The sequence below is a fragment of the Dendrobates tinctorius genome, unplaced genomic scaffold (assembly GCF_039654945.1).
Source record: "Dendrobates tinctorius isolate UK_male_01 unplaced genomic scaffold, ASM3965494v1 ptg000020l, whole genome shotgun sequence".
Lineage (NCBI taxonomy): Eukaryota > Metazoa > Chordata > Amphibia > Anura > Dendrobatidae > Dendrobates > Dendrobates tinctorius.
Window position 1 is genome coordinate 5,807,255 of NW_027361688.1, and position 23,600 is coordinate 5,830,854.

General features: G+C 46.1%; 1 long non-coding RNA gene across 1 annotated transcript in view; it reads left to right on the top strand.

Moving 5' to 3' along the window:
• Nucleotides 1–23,277, top strand: part of LOC141083336 (uncharacterized) — a 150,076-nt gene extending 126,799 nt beyond the window's left edge. The window contains exon 3 of the long non-coding RNA XR_012230690.1: nucleotides 20,823–23,277. This is a non-coding gene — a long non-coding RNA (uncharacterized lncRNA). The remainder of the gene's footprint in view (nucleotides 1–20,822) is intronic.
• The last annotated feature ends 323 nt before the right edge of the window (nucleotides 23,278–23,600 follow it).

Genomic DNA, 23,600 nt, shown 5'->3' on the forward strand with positions numbered 1-23,600 from the left:
TAATCTTATATTCTGTTTATTCCATTAAAAAACAAAACACAAAACATTGACAGACTGGAATCACTAATGACTGACGAGTTAACGATAGCAATTATTCGTGTCCTGCTCCTCATTATCTGACAACTAATAGGGTCTGGCCAAATGGTCCCATTACCTGGTGAGGTTCACAATCCTAATTAGTGGGACTCTCATGTTCCGAGTTGTAACCTTCTAACCCTATTTTACATATCCATCTTTGTATATTTGTCTTGGGCCCATTAAAGGGGCACCTCAGTTCTCGGTGGACCGTAGAAGAATCCACCAATCAAGGTGGCTGTAATGTAAGCCCGGGGCGAAATTCTCCAGGAATCGCAGGCTGTTTGCACATACATTAAATAACTGGAATGCCTGGAAACTCTCCAGAGGTGAGCAAAGTACAGACGCGTCTCACGGGAGTAAAACACTTTCTGTGCCCAGCACCTACTGGAACCTCTCCATAAAGCTATGACTCTAGTTCTAGTTTCACGACTTATAGTTGTCATGATATATTATTTTTTCCCAAAACAGAACCATTCTTGTCTAGGAAGTTCAACAGCATTCAGCCTATAAAGATGTCCTACGCAATTGTGAGGAGCTGGACGAAGACCAGAGACTTCTGGACCAATGGATGTAGAGCTGAGTCCATGGCTCTATGGAACACAGACTTCTCAATCAATGGACGTAGAGCGGAGTCCACGGCTCTATGGAACACAGACTTCTCAATCAATGGACGTAGAGCGGAGTCCACGGCTCTATGGAACGCAGACTTCTCAATCAATGGACGTAGAGCGGAGTCCACGGCTCTTTGGAACCCAGACTTCTCAATCAATGGATGTAGAGCGGAGTCCACGGCTCTATGGAACACAGACTTCTCAATCAATGGACGTAGAGCAGAGTCCGCGGCTCAATGGAATGCAGACTTCTCAATCAATGGACGTAGAGCGGAGTCCGCGGCTCTATGGAACGCAGACTTCTCAATCAATGGACGTAGAGCGGAGTCCGCGGCTCTATGGAATGCAGACTTCTCAATCAATGGACGTAGAGCGGAGTCCACGGCTCTATGGAACACAGACTTCTCAATCAATGGATGTAGAGCAGCGTCCGCAGCTCTATGAAACACAGACTTCTCTATCAATGGACGTAGAGCGGAGTCCACGGCTCTATGGAACACAGACTTCTCAATCAATGGACGTAGAGCGGAGTCCACGGCTCTATGGAACACAGACTTCTCAATCAATGGACGTAGAGCGGAGTCCACGGCTCTATGGAACGCAGACTTCTCAATCAATGGACGTAGAGCGGAGTCCACGGCTCTATGAAACACAGACTTCTCTATCAATGGACGTAGAGCGGAGTCCACGGCTCTATGGAACACAGACTTCTCAATCAATGGACATAGAGCGGAGTCCACGGCTCTATGGAACGCAGACTTCCCAATCACGTCGACCTTATTGCTGTGTTTTATTAGAAATTCCCTTGCTTGTCAGTTTAAGGTGCACAACTCTCTCCTGAAAAATGTCCAGCCTCTTGAATCAATGTCTACATTCAGTGACAGTAAGCAGAGGAAGGTATGAGGGCTAGATTTTATGCCTACATAAGGCCAGATAAAAGATTGGTAATCAGGTGAAGCAATCATTCCATTGCGCTCCTCAGTGTTTCCGAGGCCTCAATTAAGATATTGTTCTCCCAGTCTCTAGTCCCATTTTGTGGCAGGGGATAGTTGACCTAGTGGAGCCACAGGGGGTCTCACATCTAGTCCCAGGTGGTGGGGCTTGGCTTGAGGAAAATACCTCCACCAAGGCACAGTTTGCTTTGGGGAGCTCAATTCTGGAGGGACAGCTTGGGGTATTTAGGACACTGACGAGAAAATGGAGGTTTTGTTACTGGCTGGAGTGGGATATACGTGCTATGGTCGTGACATCCGTTGTCTGGAGGAGCATAGGTATCGATACAGTGGGTATCGCCTGGTACGGGGGTAGTGGAACTATTGGGATCCTCTGGAATGGAGACACTGCATTATACCTGGAATGACCAATTTCATTCTTCTGTGTCCCAAGTTCTATACTGAAAATGTCTTACTTCCTTCTCCATTATCATTAATCAGCAATAATGTTTCAGAAATGCGCTGCCCGTTACAGGTCCTGAAGGTCCTGAATCCTAACACAGAACTTCGATCATGTATTTTTTTCCTGAAGTTTGTATCCAACCCCAATGATGTGAGTGACATGGTTGTGTCCTTGTTCCGCATGTTGGGAATTCTTTAAAACAGAGTGACGTTTTTATTGCAGTTGTAGGGGGTGTATAGGTTACAGACAGATTTTGGTGACTGAGGGAGCCCAAAGGAGACCCCAATGTTATAAATACCCCACTGTGGGCAGGGGTCTGTTTCAAGCTTGTGTTCATAACCGGCTGCTGTTAGTTCTCATTATACGGACCCCGGCTTGGCAGTCGTCTCGTTTGCTGATAGGCAAAGCTGGAATTAGGATGAAATGGCGCTTAATGCAGGCGGTTAATTGATTTTTATTCCCAGTTACAGATGAACAATAGACGGGATCCTGACACCGTCACCCCCTCGAAATGAGAAGGAGCATTCAATTTGCAAAGTATCCGTATTGATCTATTTTAAGAAAAACGATAGGGCGCAAACGAGAGTGCCAAAGTCAAAAAATCCCTATTAACTCTACAAAGACTGCTTGCTTCCGACACTGTCTATATAATCAAGTCAAACCAAGCTTCTGTTCACTACTTTTTCCCTGGAGTTACTCCATTTTTACTCCTTCTAGGTAAAATAAAAAGATGCATGTGGAAACCAACAGTAAGTTGAAAGGAAAGATTGGCCATTTATGAACTCATGTATCTATTAAAGGAGGGCACTATAAAGTTTCTATAAGCTAATAGGGACACACACTATACCCTATTAGGCCACATTGAAAGGGGTTGACTTCATGAACCAGCCCTTATAGTCATACGGACGTTACAGAAAAGGGTCTTCTAATTGATACGTCCAATCTTAGTCACAGTAGAGAACAGAGTAAGGTCGTCCCCTATAGGAATTTACCCATTGTAGGGCCTGGAGCCCGTGATGGAGGGGAAAGCAGCTAAACTTCCATTATATGATGAAACCATTTCCATATTGAAAGGGGTTGACTTCATTAACCAGCCCTTATAGTCATACGGACGTTACAGAATGAGGTCTTCTATTTGAAACGTCCAATCTTAGTCATAGTAGAGAACAGAGTAAGGTCGTCCCCTATAGGAATTTACCCATTGTAGTGGCTGGAGCCTGTGATGGAGGGTAAAGCAGCTAAACATCCGATATATGATGAGATCATTTCCACATTCGGCAACAATTCATTTAGAAATCCTAAAAATATCTTGTGTCCGCCCCTTTGTTGCTATCGGTGAACCCCCATTAACCAGTAAGGAATGATTTTATTTATTTTTCATGCATACTTTATTTTATGAGCGCAGCTACGTAAATTGTTTCTTTATTTTTATTCTTAATTTTTTTAGCTTGTTTTTAGCTTTTAAAAAATGTTATTAAATGTTTGACCTTTTTAAATATTTTTCAATATATATAAGTATTTGATCCGCTGCCGATTTACAAGTTTCCCCACCTACAAAGAATGGAGAGGTCTGTAATTTTTATCATAGGTTCACTTCACCTGTGAGAGACAGAATCTAAAAATAAAATCCAGAAAATCACATTATAGGAGTTTTACATAATTAATTTGCATTTTATTGCATGAAATAAGGATTTGATCACCGACCAACCGGCAAGAGTTCTGTCTATCACAGACCTGTTAGTTTTCTGTAAGAAGCCTCCTACTCTGCGCTCATTACCTGTGTTAACTGCACCTGTTTGACCTTGTTACCTGTATAAAAGACACCTGTCCATACACTCAACCTCTCCACCATGGCCAAGACCAAAGAGCTGTCTAAGGACACCGGGGACAAAATTGTAGACCTGCACAAGGCTGGGATGGGCTACAGGATAATAGGCAAGCAGCTTGGTGAGAAGGCAACAACTGCTGGCACAATTATTAGAAAATCGAAGAAACTGTCAGTCTTCCTCAGTCTGGGGCTCATGGGGGAGGATGATTCTGACAAAGGTCAGGAATCAGCCCAGAACTACACCGGAGGACCTGGTCAATGGCCTGAAGAGAGCTGGGACCACAGCCTCGCACATTATCGTCATGGATTACAATCCTCCAGGGCACGCAAGGTCCCCGATCCCTTGGAGAATTGGATCCTTTAATAGGGAATAAGTTGTTGATCACTGACTGGATCTCCAGAACCCCCAAAGAATAGCGTTCTTTAGCCCTGTCTTGAACGGAGCATTATTCTTTTTTTTTTTGGAATAGCCCTTTAAAAAGTTGTCAAATTAAATATAATAGGGATCATATTGCCTCCCCCCCCCCCAAAAAAAAATTATATAAAAAATCTGTAAACCCTCTTTTAAAACGCTTCCTATTCTCTAATCTACAGTATACGGACGGGACTTGACACCGATGGCCCCGCTTTACCCCGATTGTTAAAACATGAATGAAAACCACAGGAGTGGAGGATTCTGGGTAATAAAAAATGGATTAAAAAAATAATAATGATAAAAAAATCACAAGACAGAAGCGATTAAGATTACGCTCCGTGCCCCGATTGTCTTCCTACTGCTGCATTTGATAATGGTGCAGTTGGGTTTATGAGCGACGGCTCTTGAGTACTGCCCTGTCCTGTCCTATTAACGCCGCTGTTCTGAGCCTGCCGGCAATAACACATTAAAGTCGGCGGTTTTATCTCCGGCTTTTGTTCTGCAGACGGTAACATTATGCAGGACTCCTCTTTAATTCCGCTGTCTCATCCGAGCACAATCGCCTGGGCTGAAGCCGCCCCGTCTATCCCATTACCGGAATTCAGAGGCTTTTGTTTTTTTCCCTTATAATGATTGTGCTCATTATAAATCCCCCACAGTCCTGGAGATTCCAGCGCCCCCTCCGCACCGCTCCATGTGCCAACCCTTCAATAACCACGGTAAACAGCGAATATTACAATCCCAGGGGGTGTTTCTCTCACGTCTGATATTGAGAGGATGAATCTGGGTTAAAATAATAGAAAAAAAAATTACATTTGCATAACAATAGGACTCCGCGATATTCTTATTTTCGAAGCCGAAATAACCTAAAAAGAGAGATATAGACGTAAATGTCATGAGTTGCAAAAGTTTTCACACCCACAATGTGAGGGGGTTGGAACCTATAGAGGAGGCATATCACATTATCCACCAAAAACTCATTTCTGAAGAATGAAGGGAAAGGATTAGGGCTGCGGTGTTGTTTGATGGGATAATAGTTTAAAGGGGTTTTTCATGACAATATTAAAAGGGTCTTGTTACATCTAAAATCAGCCCGCAATGTGCCTCCACAAATTTTTTTTCTTAACTTCTTCCCTTCCACTTTGAAAAACACCTTGGACTAAACAAAAGGGACTGTCAGCTCACTGAGGTATCAGGTTATTGCTGTCTGTTGGAGGGATCAGATTACTAGCAGTAGCCGTGGAGCGTGCCTACGGTGGTCCTAGACGCCTCGTCACAGCCAGAGAACTAAATAAGCCTAAAGAAAGAAAGGGAAAATCTAAACTGCCCCAGAGCAGACCCCAAAGGAATAGATAGCCCCCAACATGTATTGTCGGTGAAACAAGATGAAAACACAAACACAGATAGAAAGATAGGCTGAGCAAACGATGGGGCCCTCACTAACTAGAAAGCACAGGAAAGAAAAGCTGCTGTCTGCAATCACGCAAAAATCCCTGCCAAAAATGTCTAACACGTCTGATAGAAATAGGCCCTAAAGTCGCTAGACTTCAATTCCCTATATCAGCACTCAGGTATATTCTGAAGACAGAGCAAAAGAGATCAACTGATCAGAGACAAAAATGGGGATTCAGCCCAGTCCCAGCCAGGGCTGGCTGAACACAAAAACTAAGTAAACCAGACGAAAACTCATATGAACAATAGCAGAGAAAACTTAGCTTTAAGAAGGCAGGAACCAAACTGGAAACCAGAAGCCACAGTCAGGAGAAATCACCAGCAAGAAACTAGGGAGTCAGCTGCCTTAAATCCAATCAGAAACTCCTGATGTCCAATCACAGTCCTCTTCCTCAGGTGGCCGGTCTCTGCCATTTAGATCAGCTTCATTACCTCCCTTCACCAACAGAGGGAGTCCAGATAGAGAACTCACTACTCCTCTGTCAGCACAGCCAGCTCCATAACCCTCACCAGAAGCCAGAGGCAAACCCGAAAATGAGCTCACAACAGCCCTCCATCCTGAAACTTTTTAGTATTTTTTGGCACCCTAGAACTGGATTCAATACTACATTGCTGTAAAATGTCACAAATATTGTAGCTTTCTAGTAAGTGTATGATGTCACCCGAGAGCTGGATTCACATCTACACTTCTTAGTACTGCTGTAATATGTCTTCTATGTGCCACCTAGAGAGAGGAGATCTGGAATCCCTCATGCCTGTGTGTGTATTGTGTATGGGAGACATTATTGAAGCTAGTCTCCCCCCACTAGCTCAGAAAGAGCTGAAAATTCGGGATACAGGATGCAGAGGGAAAAACTGGTGATAAATATGGGATACAAGTCACATAATGGACAGAAATATTGTTTTTTCCAAACAAGTGAATCTCTCTTCTGTAACCTGTGCAGATAGGAGACCAGCTTTGTGCTGGAGCGACCGGTCTGTATATGCATGACTCAATTGGATATATGCAATGCTTTATTTCAACTGCGGGGGTGCTATAGGGAAATTGTCTCAGTCTGTTTGGAAAATGCGTCAAAAAAATTCTATTTAACTCTTTTCCAGCCATTTGTCAGTGAACTTCAAGCACCAGAGATACTTAAAAGTCCTTTCTTTCCTTAGAAACGTATATTATCTCATTAAATACGACGAAGCCAAGAGAAAAAAAAATCAATAAAAGCCATAAAATGTGTTAAAATACATTTAAAAACAAGCAGGAAATCGATTCAGGGGAATGAGTCCGTGGAGCCAAATTTTGGATAGTCTTATTGCTTTAATAAGCAGAAATGAAATTAAGGGATTGTCGTTGGCCAGAAATATATTGCGACTCAATTGCCAACCTGACTGGAATATTAGAGCCGGGCAGCGCCAAATGGAGACTGTGTTGGGCTCGTCTACGGGAGGCTCAAAGCTGTTAATGAAAAAATGGAAAATGTTCCAGTTTTTCTTTTTTTTTTTTAATTAATGAAATTTATGCCCATAACTATTTATTTTTCTTCCTTTTTAATACAGTTTTTCAGTAGTGATTTAATTATTTACATAAGAATTTAAAGTTAGTATTAATCAGTCTAAGGTCTGTTTTTCTAATACAGAGCGTCAAAATTTCCATAGACAATTTTTGTTGCATGTAGTCACCACTAGGAGGGAGCAGAGAGTTGACTGCATACAGTTTATACATATCAGTAAAATCAGTAAGCTCCAAAGCTCCCTCTAGTGGTGAATGCAGATTGTCGTAGAAAAAAATTGTAAAATCCATAAAGATTTCTCAGGAGAGGGGACATGTCACTCTCACGTTGAACATATGGGATCAATTATAACTGGGGAAATGAGAAAGAGCAGCCACTTCCATCTCCATTGAAGTAGAGCCTACTTCCGTGAGCAGGTAATTACCACAGTGGATCTAATGAGAACTAACCAACAAGCCTAGGCTTCGTATACTAAGAGGCGGATAAGTACAGGGGCTTCCAATGCTCAAAGGATCTATCTCGGGTTCTTTGGAACCAGTGGTTAGTGCTGAATATTGGGATTTCCATCAATCTGATAGTTATGAGAGATATATTTTTGTCATCGTAGCAAAGGGACGAACATAACACATTCACTCACATCACCGTAGCGCCAACCGAACACTTCCAACTTAATATCAGCAGATGCATGATGCTATCCATGCCTTGTTTCATCTCTATAGAAAGATAAATTTGTGATAGGAAACATGACCACTATATCTCCTGCCTGGGACCTTCAGGGGCGAAGATATCCTGAAAATTGTGGACTTCAAAAACTTCTAAAAGATCTCACAAATCCCACTACTGACATTGATCTAATAAATGTTTGGGTTTCTGTCATTTCTCAGTTTTGGAAGACACAGTACTCTGTAGTTTTGTCTATTACTCCAAGGAGTTGTTGTAAGGAGTTGTTGTAAGAAGTACCTCTCTCTGCTAAGCTCTGAGCCATGTCCGTGACATCAGGTTTAGTACTTTTTCTTTTGTTATACATTTCAGTTTTTGTAATTGTATATACCATATTGTTTTGTTCCCATTTTGTAACATCTTTGTGCATTTTTTATAAACACTGCTTACCTTTCTGGATTAAATATATAAAATGTAATAGCTCTGTTCCTCTTGCTCTGTAAACCGCACCCCTGAAGCCATACGTTACTTGTAATGGGTGCCCAGTCGGCCTGTATAAATGATTGTTAGTGGCAGCTAGTAATTCCTTTTGCTACTGTGGGCTTGATAGGGACTGTAGCGAGATATATATATTTTCCAAGCATTGGAATCCGAGGTTTATACACTATAAGCTCCTTGTGGGTTCCCCAATAACCGGCCTAGTAGTGGAAGCCGCAGCCTCGTCCATCACTCGTCAGTTAATTGAGTAATTTTCCTGATGATAGGAGGCAGCGGAGTTGTGCCCCCTGACAGTGGCAGTGGTGGGATCTGTGCGATCTCTCCAGTGTTTTCCCTAACATGGGTAGATGGAATTTTATCGTTTATCTTCCATGTTTATGAGGAATTGGAGCTCTGTACCAGACCTATATATAGACCTCATGTCAAAAGTCTTAAAAGATAGCAAAATAGACCTACACAGGAAGCATAGTACATAGGGATAGGTCCAAAAAGTTACACACCTGCCCTGTATAGCCTTGGCTTTGCTTCCTTCCCCTGCATTCTGCTGCCCTCTCTGTTTTGCTCCACGCTGGGTTTTGAAAATTATCCGGCGTGGCTCAATGACATAATCTCTTAAGGCCCACTAGGACTCATACCTGTTTCTTAGGATTGAGACTCTAGAGTTCCATGTTTGGTGTGCTCCACCTTCTGCGCTTCTTGTGCTTCAACTTGCTTCCAACCCTGTTGGGTTCCACTTCATATGTTCCCCTGCTCCTCAGATTCCAGATTGTCCAAATCCTCATGGTTCCTTGTATCCTCTAGGAAGTTGCAGCAACACCCGGGGTCCTGATGCCCAACCAGATTTGAGGCCTGGTGGATCCACACCTCTAGTTGTTGCTTACGGTTTGAGAGTAGATGCTCCTCTCTGATGATGCACCAAATGCAAATCCTCATGGGGCAGACTGACCAACATCTTCTCCTCCTCGATAGACTCATTTTACAACATCTTTATTATACTTTCCCAAATTGTATGCAGGGCTCCCAGAAAAAGGTGAAACCACCTGGACTTTTGAAGAAGTTGGCAAACCTCTTAGGTCGCTGCCAAAACCTCCCGGGTCAGCAGCACTTTTAGGAGCTTTCTAGCATGACACCAGGATTCTTCATCCTTAGATGGAGCCCTGATGTGAAAAATTGGTTGTAGTAAGTGAAAAAGGCATGGGTTTGCGAAACTGTTGCCTTGCCCTGGAGGCTCTTAGAATTAACTTGATAAGTATGGTCTACGACGGCGCATCACCACCCAAAACTTCCAGACATTGAGTTATATCCTGGACTATTTTTGACCCATAATGAATTTTCAGCTGTGACCTCGGATCATCATCTTCCAGCCCATGGAACTCCGCTACAATATTATTGCATTTAGTCATTATCTCCGATGTTGCAGAACATAAAAATAAACTTTTTGAAACTTAGCGCGATCATTTATCATAGCTGGAAGCGGTTCAATTACTGGAATCTCTGCGGACCTGCCCCTTTAGGATCACCTTGACACAGAGGAACCAGTCAGAAAGACATCTTGTTTGTAGCAGCATGTTACAGAACAATTAAGTGAATACGGGACACGACCGGAGGCGAGAAAGATGACAGTTCTAGAACACGGCTGGGGGCTTAGGAAGGAGGAGGACAAGAAGATCACCCTGAGATCACCGCGCTGCCTCCGACATGGACACCACACCTGATAAATGGGAAAACCAGCCGGACCATTAAAGGGACTGTCCTCTTCAAAGCATATGGAGTTAATGATGAAGGAGCCCCTAACTGGGATTCCTACCATTATGGAGGGAGGCGATGTTAATGTGCCATCACTAGTCACATTAGGGACAGTCCACGACAAAGAAACATAAACAGACCCGGTGCTCGGCCGCCAGTCCGGTACCGAAAAAAGTATATTTATCTCACTAGTTCTTGTATTTTATCCAACCGCTCGTGTCCGGGGTCCGGCTGTCCCCGCACTTGTATATACAACAGGAGGCAAAGATGTTCTATACAGAAAATATGAAAAATCTTCTATCGTCTCCTCCAGGAGTCACATTTTTCCAGCTTTCGCAGCAGATGCAGAACATGGAACAACACGGAGCACGAACACAAAGATGCGGAAACGCTTCTACATTACTTCAATGGTGCCGGTATCTGTGTAGGGCGCATGGAAAAGTGAAAAGGAAGGTGACAACATCGACTGTAATTGGTATAGAGGGTAGGTGTCCAATAAGACCTGTTATTACAGAAATGAATTGTTTCCAGATAAAGGGCATGAGGTAAATCCTGTATTATGCTCCAGAGCTGCACTCACTATTCTGCTGGTGCAGTCACTGTGTACATATATTACTGATCCTGAGTTCCATCCTGTATTATACTCCAGAGCTGCACTCACTATTCTGCTGGTGCAGTCACTGTGTACATACATTACATTACATTACTGATCCTGAGTTACATCCTGTATTATACTCCAGAGCTACACTCACTATTCTGCTGGTGCAGTCACTGTGTACATACATTACATTACTGATCCTGAGTTACATCCTGTATTATACTCCAGAGCTACACTCACTATTCTGCTGGTGCAGTCACTGTGTACATACATTACTGATCCTGAGTTACATCCTGTATTATACTCCAGAGCTACACTCACTATTCTGCTGGTGCAGTCACTGTGTACATACATTACATTACTGATCCTGAGTTACATCCTGTATTATACTCCAGAGCTACACTCACTATTCTGCTGGTGCAGTCACTGTGTACATACATTACTGATCCTGAGTTACATCCTGTATTATACTCCAGAGCTACACTCACTATTCTGCTGGTGCAGTCACTGTGTACATACATTACATTACTGATCCTGAGTTACATCCTGTATTATACCCCAGAGCTGCACTCACTATTCTGCTGGTGCAGTCACTGTGTACATACATGATACAGGAAAGATGTATATCTTTGTACCGTGTTAGCCAGTAGATAGAAAAATATTCAGGATTGAGAGTCCTCAGTAGTTGATACCTTTTAATGGCTAACTGAAAAGATGGTAATACATTGCAAGCTTTTGTGTACATACATTACATTACTGATACTGAGTTACATCCTGTATTATACTCCAGAGCTGCACTCACTATTCTGCTGGTGCAGTCACTGTGTACATACATTACATTACTGATCCTGAGTTACATCCTGTATTATACCCCAGAGCTGCACTCACTATTCTGCTGGTGCAGTCACTGTGTACATACATTACATTACTGATCCTGAGTTACATCCTGTATTATACTCCAGAGCTGCACTCACTATTCTACTGGTGCAGTCACTGTGTACATACATGACCGCATATGGCGACTCCGGTTTTTCTCTCTTCTCCCAAAAAACCTCCCCGACTCCTAGTATCCCCTATTCTTAAAATAACACAGACTACCATTTTTTTCTTTGGATAATTATGGCCACAGTGGCCGATTTATTAACAAACAATAAAACATTAACAATAAACATCCAAATATTAAATGCAAATAATATGAGGGGAGGGTTCTTGGAGCTAAAAGATCTGGCTATAAAACCTTTTTGGCCCAAGACCAAAAACTAAACCACCATGTTACACTCAGCCGTCCAACCCAGCTCAAGGGCACCGTAACTCCCGTTCCGGGAGACTCACCACCAGAGCTCCCGAGGTAAAAACCCCGTCCAGAGCCCATAACCATAAAGCCAGATCCCCCATACCATTTTTTAAAACCGTCGGGAATATTACTTCCAACTCCTTCCCCGACCAATCACAGTCAACTCCAAGAACCCCACCCCCCGCCCCTTAGCCACTGTGACGACAGCAACAAGCAGCGCCTCGTATAGATTCCCACCAAAATTCCTCTGCTACGTTCTTTTTTTTTTTTTTTTATAAATTACATAAATCCCCTAACACCTTCAATTCATTCCTGCTGCCCAAAAAAGGGAGGGTGGGTGGGTCTTCTCTCCTTCAGTTACGTTGGTGAAGTGTGGCTTTTCCCGCACTTTTTCCCTGACCAGGCTGCCCCCCCACCCCAAACCCCTCCCCTGGCCCATCCCAGCCAATCACTATTACCCGGCCATAACAAATTCAAAAACTTACCCGCCCATTGCAGTCATGGGGGGCTTCCTTTAGGCTGTGCCCCCTCCAGCCCCCTTCTTGACCGCATATGGCGACTCCAGTTTTTCTCTCTTCTCCCAAAAAACCTCCCCGACTCCTAGTATCCCCTATTCTTAAAATAACACAGACTACCATTTTTTTCTTTGGATAATTATGGCCACAGCGGCCGATTTATTAACAAACAATAAAACATTAACAATAAACATCCAAATATTAAATGCAAATAATATGAGGGGAGGGTTCTTGGAGCTAAAAGATCTGGCTATAAAACCTTTTTGGCCCAAGACCAAAAACTAAACCACCATGTTACCCTCAGCCGTCCAACCCAGCTCAAGGGCACCGTAACTCCCGTTCCGGGAGACTCACCACCAGAGCTCCCGAGGTAAAAACCCCGTCCAGAGCCCATAACCAAAAAGCCAGATCCCCCATACCATTTTTTAAAACTGTCGGGAATATTACTTCCAACTCCTTCCCCGACCAATCACCGTCAACTCCAAGAACCCCACCCCCCGCCAACCACGAACAGCCCTGACCACCTCAGGCTCGTGAGTGCCCCAAAACCACCAAGGCCCTCTCGATCCCCTCCTGTATTGCCAATGCCCACAGGTCAATGCCGATAGAATTTAAATGAACCCCATCACCCAACCAAAAATTACCGACACCTGCCTCCAACTCAAAGTGCCTGACACTAATGCCCCCATTCCTAGACACAAATCCCGACACTGCCCGATTCAATTTGACCCTTGCCCTGTTAATGCCCTTTAAAGACCTCGCCTGCCTCCACTTTTTCCTCGGAACAACGTCCGACCATACAGTCAACACTTCCGGGAAAGATGCCCACAATCTTAAAAAATCGGACCGTATGTCCCTAATTAAGTCCCTCACCGGCCTGACCCCCAAATCGTTACCTCCAGCATGTATGACGACAACGTCGGGGGTTCGGTCCAGGCGGACGGACTTGGCAAATTCCGGGAACACCCTGCTCCACACCATACCACGAAAACCCAACCACCGAACCAGAACCTGTCCCCTCCTAAAACCCAACTGCCTACCATCTGGCCTCGCATCAGCTCGCAGCGCACCCCAATACACATACAAATGTCCAAATATCCAGGCAAGCAAGGGGTCGCCACCTGAAAAAACATAACAGATTATGGAAAAACAAATTACTGGACAAAGCCACAACCCCTAATAACGTCGAACATACAGTAAGTAGCGATCCGACTGCCACCCGCCAATTCCTTTGATTGCCTCCGCCCCCAGACCAAGACTGTCCGCTTCAGTTGCCGCCCCGATCCTAAAAGAATGGGACCCGTACCTGTCCTGGGGAAGGCCCAACTCCAACAATCCCCTCTTCAAGACTGCAATGAACTGGAAGCGAGACAAATAGGTGCCATCCGCATGGCACAAAAGAGGCCCCATCCTACCTGCCCACACATTCCAATATGATTCCAAACAACTACTTGGGCACATTAGTGCCCCACCAATGCGCCCCAAAACTACCCTTCTGCCCCTACCCAGCTGATCAGTTTTTGAACGCCGGATCCAAAAAACGATGCCCCCTGACCAAAATTCCATATCTTCTGCCTGCACCCCACCAGGTGAGACCTTGCTGCATGACACCACCTCACCAATCCGCATTGCTCCAAAAAAGGCCAAAGAAAAAGCCAACCTAAACAGCACCAACTCGAATCCTGAAGTACAAATACCCTCCAGGACTCTGCCTAAGCTTTCCAACGTATTAAACGAAATAGGTCTTCGTTTATCACAAACTTTCTTACCCCTACGAAAGCCTTTTAACGCCTGTCTTACCAAAAAATTCTTTGTCACGTCCGTCATCCCCTGTAACTTTAAACCGAAAGCCAAGCCCGACACAAATTTGTTTACCTTAGCGGTGGACCAACCGCTGTCGGCCACCTTCCCGACCAAAAACAATACCGCCAACATCCTATCCTCCTCACTATCAACCCCATCCCATTCTGCCATCCACCGCTGCCATACTCGCCACGAGGATTCGTATGCCGACCAGGTCTGCTGCGATAACGATTCCCGGATTAGTCTTCCCGCTCTTCCAAAATCACCTTCCACAGCTGAGAAGGGCATTCCACGCCCGCGGCATCCGCTCCTGGTGCCAACTCTCGAAAACGCCCCCACTGAAAACGAGACAAAGAGTCTGCTATTGAGTTCGTAACACCGGGCACATGCACTGCCGAAATCCCTGCATTCAACTCCAAACAGCGAAGAACCAAAACTCTAACCAATCTGATCACTGGGGGAGAAGAGGCCGACAAGCTGTTAATCACCGCCACTACACTGGCGTTGTTGCAATGAAAACGCACTTTCCGGTTCGCAAACATAGGACCCCACACGAACACCGCCACCACAATAGGAAACAGTTCCAACAATGCCAAGTTTTTTGTATGGCCCAGCAACTTCCATGCCTGAGGCCAACGGCCCACGCTCCACTTTCCTTTGCAGTAGGCGCCGTAACCAGAACCACCCGCTGCATCCGTATAAATCTCAAAATCAAAATTGCTCAATGCCTCCTCCTGCATCAGTGACCGACCATTGTAATTCTGCAAAAAACGCTGCCAAACCAACAAGTCCGCCCTATGCTCTTTATTCAAACGAACAAAATGGTGCGGAGCCTTTACTCCTGCCGTCGCACCTGCCAAGCGACGAGAAAAAATGCGGCCCGTAGGCATGATCCTACAGGCAAAATTCAAACGCCCCAACACTGATTGCAACTCCTTCAGGGTCACTTTACGCAACTTCACAATCCTATCCACTTCCTGCTTCAACAATGACAACTTGTCCTCTGGCAAACGACACTCCATCCTTTCCGAATCGATGATTATGCCCAAAAAACTTATAACGGTTTTCGGCCCTTCCGTCTTCTCTGATGCAAGCGGGACCCCAAAATGCTCTGCCATCCAAACCATGGCTGCTAACGCATTCCTACACAACGGTGAATCCGGAGGACCAATAAAAAGAAAGTCATCCAGATAGTGAATGATCGATTCCACACCCGCAACATCCCTTACCACCCACTCCAAAAAAGTACTAAACATCTCAAACAACGAACACGAAATTGCACAACCCATCGGCAAACACCTATCAAGGTAGAAATTCCCGTCCCAAAAACAACCCAACAGCGGAATGCTTTCTGCATGAACCGGCAATAACCGAAACGCGGACTCGATGTCCGTCTTTGCCAACAATGCCCCTGACCCATAACGTCGCACCCAATGCACCGTCGTATCAAAGGAGGTATACTCCACTGAGCACAACTCTCGGTCAATACCGTCATTAACTGACAAGCCCTTTGGGTAAGACAAATGTTGAATCAAACGAAACTTGTTCGGCTCCTTCTTTGGCACTACCCCCAATGGGGAAACAACCAAACCCGCCACTGGAGCCGCGGGGAACGGTCCCGCCATCCTGCCCAATTCCACTTCCTTATTTAATTTCGCATCAACCACCTCCGCATGCATTACTGCCGACTGCAAATTTTTAAACGAAAGCGGAACCACATGGCCGGGAGCGGAATCCTGAAACCCTCAACAAAACCGTGCCAAAGAAGACTAGCCTCTGCCCTAGATGGGTATCTATTTAGAAAGGGGGCCATCTTTTGAACTCTCACCGGGCTCTCCCCCTTGACCGGCACCCACGTTTGGCTTACCCTTCCCCTTCTTAAAACATTTTGAAGCCCCTTGGGAGCCACCGTTACAGTGGGAGCACGCATGCCTGAACTTGCAGTTGGTCCCATACTTGCACTGCCCATCATTAAATTGCCAGCACGTCCCTGACTTTTTTCTTCCTCCCTGGGTTGCCTGACCACCGCTTCCATGACCTGCTGGCTGACTACTACCGCCCCCGCTCCCGTGAAAGGACTGCCCATACCTCACTGGAGCCATCACCTTCAACCACAGCCCGATATCTTTCTGGTCCCACTTTATCTCTGGCCTTACCGCCTTCCTCTGTCTAAACTGCTCGTCATATCACAGCCACGCCTGCCCCCCGTATATACGATGCGCCTCCCCAATAGCATCCAAATAACAGAACAAGCCAGAACAATTATCCGGAGACTTTTCACCTATGACACTCGCCAAAATAGCGAATGCCTGCATCCAATTCACAAAAGTCTGTGGAATCAGACGCCACCTCCTCTTTTCCTCCTCTTCTTTCTTACTATCATCTTTTTTCCCCTTATCCAGATTAAATTTTTCTAACGGAAGCAGGGAAAATATCTCAACATACTCGTCACGCCAAATCTTTTCTTTCACCTCTTTTTTCAAATGGGCACCCAGAGTCCCCTCAAAACACACATAAACCTCCCCCTTTGCCCTATCGTCCAGTTTTATCTTATCCCCCTTATCCGTTTCCGTCTGCACCGAGACAGATACCCCCGCCGATGCTCCCTCGTCACCTTCCACAGAGCGAACCGCCTCACCTACTGACTGAGTGACGGAACCACGCCCCGCTAACCATGCCCCCGCCGGGGATGGAGCTGCCTCCCCAATTACCCCCCCTTCCATTCTCCTCAATATTTTTGACATAGTATCTAAAATATCCCTCAGTCCGGGCACCTCAGCCCCGGTAGGACCCCTACGCCCCCCCTGCTCCCTAACATCTCCCATCCTATCTCCAATCTCTTGTAATACAGCCCCTGCGGGCAACAAACAAGACATAGAGCCATACTCACCAAGCTGCGCGGGTGCTGTGTCCCCGCCAGCCGGATATCCAGAATCCTGACGCCTTCCGTCATCCTGAAGCACGCTCGGCTGCTCAAGGCCCGCGCCCCTGGCCTCCTCGTCACCAGGGGGGACCCGAGCACGTGAATCCCGATGCTCCCTTGAACTCCCGCCTGAACGGGATCTGCGACGTTCTCTAGACCCGGACTAGCCTGACCGGTCCGTATGACACTCCAGCCGACTGCCGGACATCCGGTCGGGGGTGCCCATCGCTTTCTCTACCCTCCTTTCTGTGTTGGGGCCAGGTCGGGCGGTCTCCAACTGCCTCCTCCTGCCCGCCGCTCTCTCCGTCGTCCGCGCTGTGCTGGGGCCAGGTGGGGTGTCATCCCGCTGCCCCCTCCAGCCCGCTGCTCCCTCTGCTCTCCCTGCCGTGGTGGGGCCAAGCAGGGCGTCCCCTCGCTGCCCCTGCCCGCCCGTCGCGCCACTCCGTCTGGCGCCTCGACTGCCAGGCACCCCGGAGCAGTCCTCATCCCTGGGGGTACCTGCCGCCACTCCACCCGCCGCCGTCCTTCCTGTCGCCGCCCGCTGACGTCCCCCCCGTGTGGAAGCAGACCTGCCGCGGCCTGCTCCGTCTCCCTGGGGCCGGCTGGACGCTGCTGGGCCCCGCGATGAGTCATCTCCAGCCCGCAACGTCACATCCGGTCTCGCTTCCTGCTCCTGGGCGCCCTCCGTTCTCCGGCTGTAAGCGCCCACAGGCCGGCTGAGCGGATTCCTGCCGGGACGGGCGCTAGGAGGGGAAGCGACCCCAGTGCCTGCGCCGCCCGCAGGGTCCCTGGAGGGGCTCCGCAGCCGTCGCCTGCTGCGCCGCGTCACCTCCGGTGACAGCCTTTCGGGGGGTCTGGTCCTTCTTCCTCGCCGGCTGGTCCCTCTAAGGTCTGTTGCTCTGAGGAGGGTGGAAAGCTGGGTTTGAAGCCATCCTCCCCTCCTGGACCGGGCGGCCTCCTGAAGTCTGGCCATCAGCTGCTCCACGGTCTCCATCTGGTTGCTGTTCGTAAGGTAGGGTCTTCTCTCCTTCAGTTACGTTGGTGAAGTGTGGCTTTTCCCGCACTTTTTCCCTGACCAGGCTGCCCCCCCACCCCTCCCCTGGCCCATCCCAGCCAATCACTATTACCCGGCCATAACAAATTCAAAAACTTACCCGCCCATTGCAGTCATGGGGGGCTTCCTTTAGGCTGTGCCCCCTCCAGCCCCCTTCTTTACATTACTGATCCTCAGTTACATCTATACTCCAGAGCTGCACTCACTATTCTGCTGGTGCAGTCACTGTGTACATACATTACTGATCCTGAGTTACCTCCTGTAATATACTCCAGAGCTGCGCTCACTATTCTGCTGGTACAGTCACTGTGTACATACATTACATTACTGATCTTGAGTTACATCCTGTATTATACCCCAGAGCTGCACTCACTATTCTGCTGGTGCAGTTACTGTGTACATACATTACTGATCCTGAGTTACCTCCTGTATTATACGCCAGAGCTGCGCTCACTATTCTGCTGCTGCAGTCACTGTGTACGTACATTACATTACTGATCCGGAGTTACATCCTGTATTATACTCCAGAGCTGCACTCACTATTCTGCTGGTGCAGTCACTGTGTACATACATTACTGATCCTGAGTTACCTCCTGTATTATACCCCAGAGCTGCACTCACAATTCTGCTGGTGCAGTCACTGTGTACATACATTACATTACTGATCCTGAGTTACATCCTGTATTATACTCCAGAGCTGCACTCACTATTCTGCTGATTCGCGTAGGACTTGTACGTATTTTAGCTCTGAAGCTAACATACCTGTTATTCTATTCACAATTCTAAGAGCTGAAATCCCGCATCACCTCCTGCTTGTTCATGAACATCTACCCTCCGCGCCCCAGCACAGTCGTAGCCTCAGCAGATGAAGCTTCATTACTGTGCAGTTCCTAATAGGAGCCATACAGTTAATTCTGCCAGCTTAGTTTCCGCCCTTTGTATATTCCTTGCCCACTGGTGATTTATCCCAGTGCTCCCACTAAACATAATAAACTGACGGTACTTTGGCTATTGGGAGCGGAGCGTCGGGGATCATCCATCGCTGTCTGGCGCACCAACCTCCGAGAAGCGTCTGCTGACTAATGGGACGTCGCTGCGGTTGTATTTATCAGGAGAACTAAGTCAAACCAAAGTGGCACTGTTTACCAAACACCGCTCCGAAGAGCAGACGGCAGCGTTTGCTTAGTGCAAATATTACAATGTACCAGCGGGTGTGTTATAAAGTGGAGGCAGCGGGAATAGCTCTGCATCTGTGGAAAACTCTCACATCACAGTTGTATCTCCAAAGCAAAAGGCCGGAGCAAAAAACAGATCATTAGAGAGGTTCTCTGCTTAGGCTTTCTCCTTTCCACTGACAATAAGCTAATTCCTAGCAGTTATACTTCGGAAACTCCCAGTGATCAGTATAATTTGTGAAGGAAGCTAGCAGTAAGTGTTCAATTTCCCTGCAGCACCCCCGCAGGTGAAATGAAGAATTACAGGGCTCCCAGTGCTTTGTCATTGTAATGTATGGACATGCTGGGTCCTCCAGAGTGGGAGATGCTGCTTGTTGTTTTCTGAACTTTTGATGAGGTTTATATTTGTTCCTGACAACCATAAAGGAAGGATTAACGACGCTATTGGGATTGTCACCAAGCCTACGTAGTCAGACAGTGATGTGGAATTGGGGTATTTAAGATCCCCCCAGGCAGAAGCAGAACATGTGGCTGCAATGTGTCCTTTGGAAGAGAGGTCTGTACCTAGTTGTACTCATCTCCTCTGTTACCTGAGCCTCGTTACCAACATGTCCGAATACTGGTATGGTCTTGTGTGCCAGTGCGACCAATGGACCCATCATTGCGAGGGCCCAGATGTGACTGGTGTCTATACCCATCATTTCCATTATTAATACCACTTGAAGAGCTGTCACTAAGGGTCAGCTCAATTCACTAGCTCTGTACTCTGGCCATGGCCAAGGGGCTTGATGGCACCACCTCTGCCAACAAGACCCTTGGGCACGTTTTCTTGATAGTCCCTCAACTAAGCCCCTGACCTGTGGCATGAACCTGTCCAGGATTATTCTCTCAATAGAATTTATTATTTATTTAACGGCCTTCGGCTCAACCTCGAGCTATGGTAACTTGATGGATGAACGCTCTGTAGGAAGATCGATCTTGTGCAAGCCTAGTTAGGTCCACCATATTGATAGTATCAAGCCATCGGGTTGCTGGTCTTCCTCTCCGTCTTGTTCTTTCTTTTCTTTCGACCATGATGTCCTTCTCCATTGATTTCTCTCTTTGTATGATGTGTCCAAAGTAGACAAGTCGTAGCTTGATGATCCTTGCTTTGAGGGACATGTCTGGCTTGATTTATTTGTTCTTCTTGCCATCCATGATATTGATAACATCCTTCTCTAGCGCCACATTTCAAAGATGTTGACTCTTCTTCTGTCTTCTTTCTTTATCATACAGGTTTCACATCCGTATGCGTACAGAGAAGACCAGACTATGTACGAGCCGTGTCTTCATCGCCTGTGAATTGTTTCTTGATTGGATGACCTCGCCCAGTGACTTCATTGTTTTCTTGCCCATAGCCATTCTCCTTTTGACTTCCGGTGTTGTCGCTGCATATTGAGTCATCATCGAAATGAGAAGATTGAAGTCCTTCAGAACTTCTACATTCGTCGTCGTCCTTCTTAAATATGTCCTGGTCATAACTGGCAGTAGTCAATATCTTTGTCTTCTACGAGGAGCAAAACCCTTATTCGAGCTTTCCATCTCAATATTGGCCCTCAAGATTTGGTCTTGGAGTTGAAAGCAAACATAAGCCCCTTTTGTCTCTAATGGCACCATATCTCTGGCGGCATCTTTTGACACCTCTTTCGAATTGTTATGGAGTTTCCTAACATACGGAAATCGTCCACTGCTGCCTATTCCCCCCAAAAAATACCATTACCCTTGGGAACTAAGGAAATGATGAATCATTAACTCATTGTTCTGTGGGGTAAGGTGGACCATATGAAAGCTGCTATATTTGGTGGGAGGGTAGAAACTTTTCGCCTACAAAATTTTTCTTCCCAAAATTCTACAAATTTCAATATCCATTTGTTTAGTTTCTGCTCCCGAATATGGCACTAGGGCGCATGCAGCGCCCCTCCCCCTCTCCTCTTTTCCCTACTTATTATATGGCAAATAATGGATTAATGAAATATAGCATTAGACAAGCCATAAATAACAAAACACTTCAAATCTTAATAAGACCCGCACGTTCGTACACATTGGACAGGACGTGATCGGTGTCGCCGCCGTACGGTGGTAATGAATTTTCTTGGAATGCCGGAGATTAATGAATAAATCAACGGATGTAATTTTAAACCGATGCAACCCACTGTGGCCCCTGACCCACATTTCCTTTCCACGGAGAGTCTTAGTTATAGGTTTAATAATTCCTACAAATCTGGGCGCCACTTTTATTGCGATATAGTAAAGCATTTCGGAGGGCGCCGCACTCCTGCTCTGGGCTCATACTTTCTCTGTGAAATGATAGATTTGGGGTCATCGGTGTTGCCCCCCCCCCACGACCCGGTACACAGTCGTATATTTAGGCATTGTATGCTGTAACCAAAGTTTATAAGGTTTAGTTTGCCAACGCAAGGAGCCTGACCAATGGGATTGAAGATCTGGAGTTGGTAACGTAGGAGGAAAAATACGACCTAGTAGGAATAACTGAGACATGGTTAGACGACAGCTATGACTGGGCGGCTAACTTGCAAGGATATGATTTGTTTAGGAGGGATCGTATAAAAAGGAAAGGGGGTGGAGTCTGTCTATATATGAAGTCCACTTTAAAGCCCACACTAAGAGAAGATATACAAGAGGGAAATGAAGAGGTGGAGTCTCTATGGGTGGAGATACAAGGAGAGAAAAGTAATAAAATCCTCATAGGGGTTTGTTATAAGCCACCAAATATAACAGAAACCACTGAAAATGTATTATTGAAACAAAGACAAAGCAGCAAATCACAATGAGGTGATTATTATGGGGGACTTCAACTACCCCGACATAGACTGGGAACCTGAAACCTGCGTATCTCAGAAAGGAAACCAATTTCTGTCAGTGACCAAGGATAATTGTCTGTCACAACTTGTGCAGGGCCCAACTAGAGGGACAGCCCTTCTGGACTTAATTTTACGCAACAGGCCAGATAGAATAACAGAAGTACGAGTCGATGGGCACCTAGGGAACAGTGACCACAATATAATACAATTCCATTATGAATAACATAATATTATAGGTAGATGGTTGACCCAGCTAAGGGGAAGGAATTTTTTTCCCTATGGAGAAAATTGGCTTCTAAAAGTAGGCTGAACTAGATGGACATAAGGTCTTCCTTCAGCCTTCAAAACTATGTTACTATGTTACTTATTTTCATAGTGTTTTTCTTGTACGTCTATAGCCTGACTGTATCTGTCTCTTGATGACCCCCTGTAGTTCTTTAATCCCCAAGGCTCCTTTGTTCTCCTCTGGGAGGCCTGGAAACCGTCCCAACCTGTTTGACTACCCCTGGACACAAGGAAGGGGGTGGGGAGAACAGGAACTGGTCAAGTACGAGTCGATGGGCACCTAGGGAACAGTGACCACAATATAATACAATTCCACTTGTCCTTCAGTAAGGTGCCCTGGAAGGGGGTTACGAAAACACTGAATTTCAGGAAAGCAAAGTTTGATCAGCTTAGAGAGGACCTTCGCCGAATTGATTGGGACAATGTCCTCAAAAATAGGAGCACAGAAAATAAATGGGAAATATTTAAATCCGTTTTACACATCCACTGCGAGCTAGCCATACCGTACAGAAATAAAAGGGCTAGGAACAGGAGAACACCAATGTGGCTAAATAAGGATGTAAAAAGGGCAATAAAGAACAAGAAGAAGGCATTTAGGAAGTGTGGTGTAATTACTACGGTGTCCGCTAGGGGGCGCTGTGTGGATGTCCCAAGAGAGAGGATGAGTGGCAGAATGCTGAGTGGCCGATGTGTATCTCAAAGTGGGTGGCTTTGAGATGAAGGCTTGGTTATGTGCTGATCTGCAGAGCTGATCTTTCATGTCTATGTGTTAGGGAGAAGCCTTCAGGCAGCTGGAGATATGGGCGGGTTCTAGCTGCCTACAAATCCACCCCGGGGTGTGTCTGATAACACCTATAGTAAAATGCTATGTGAGTATGTGAAGGACCTGTGATGAGGTCATAGCCAT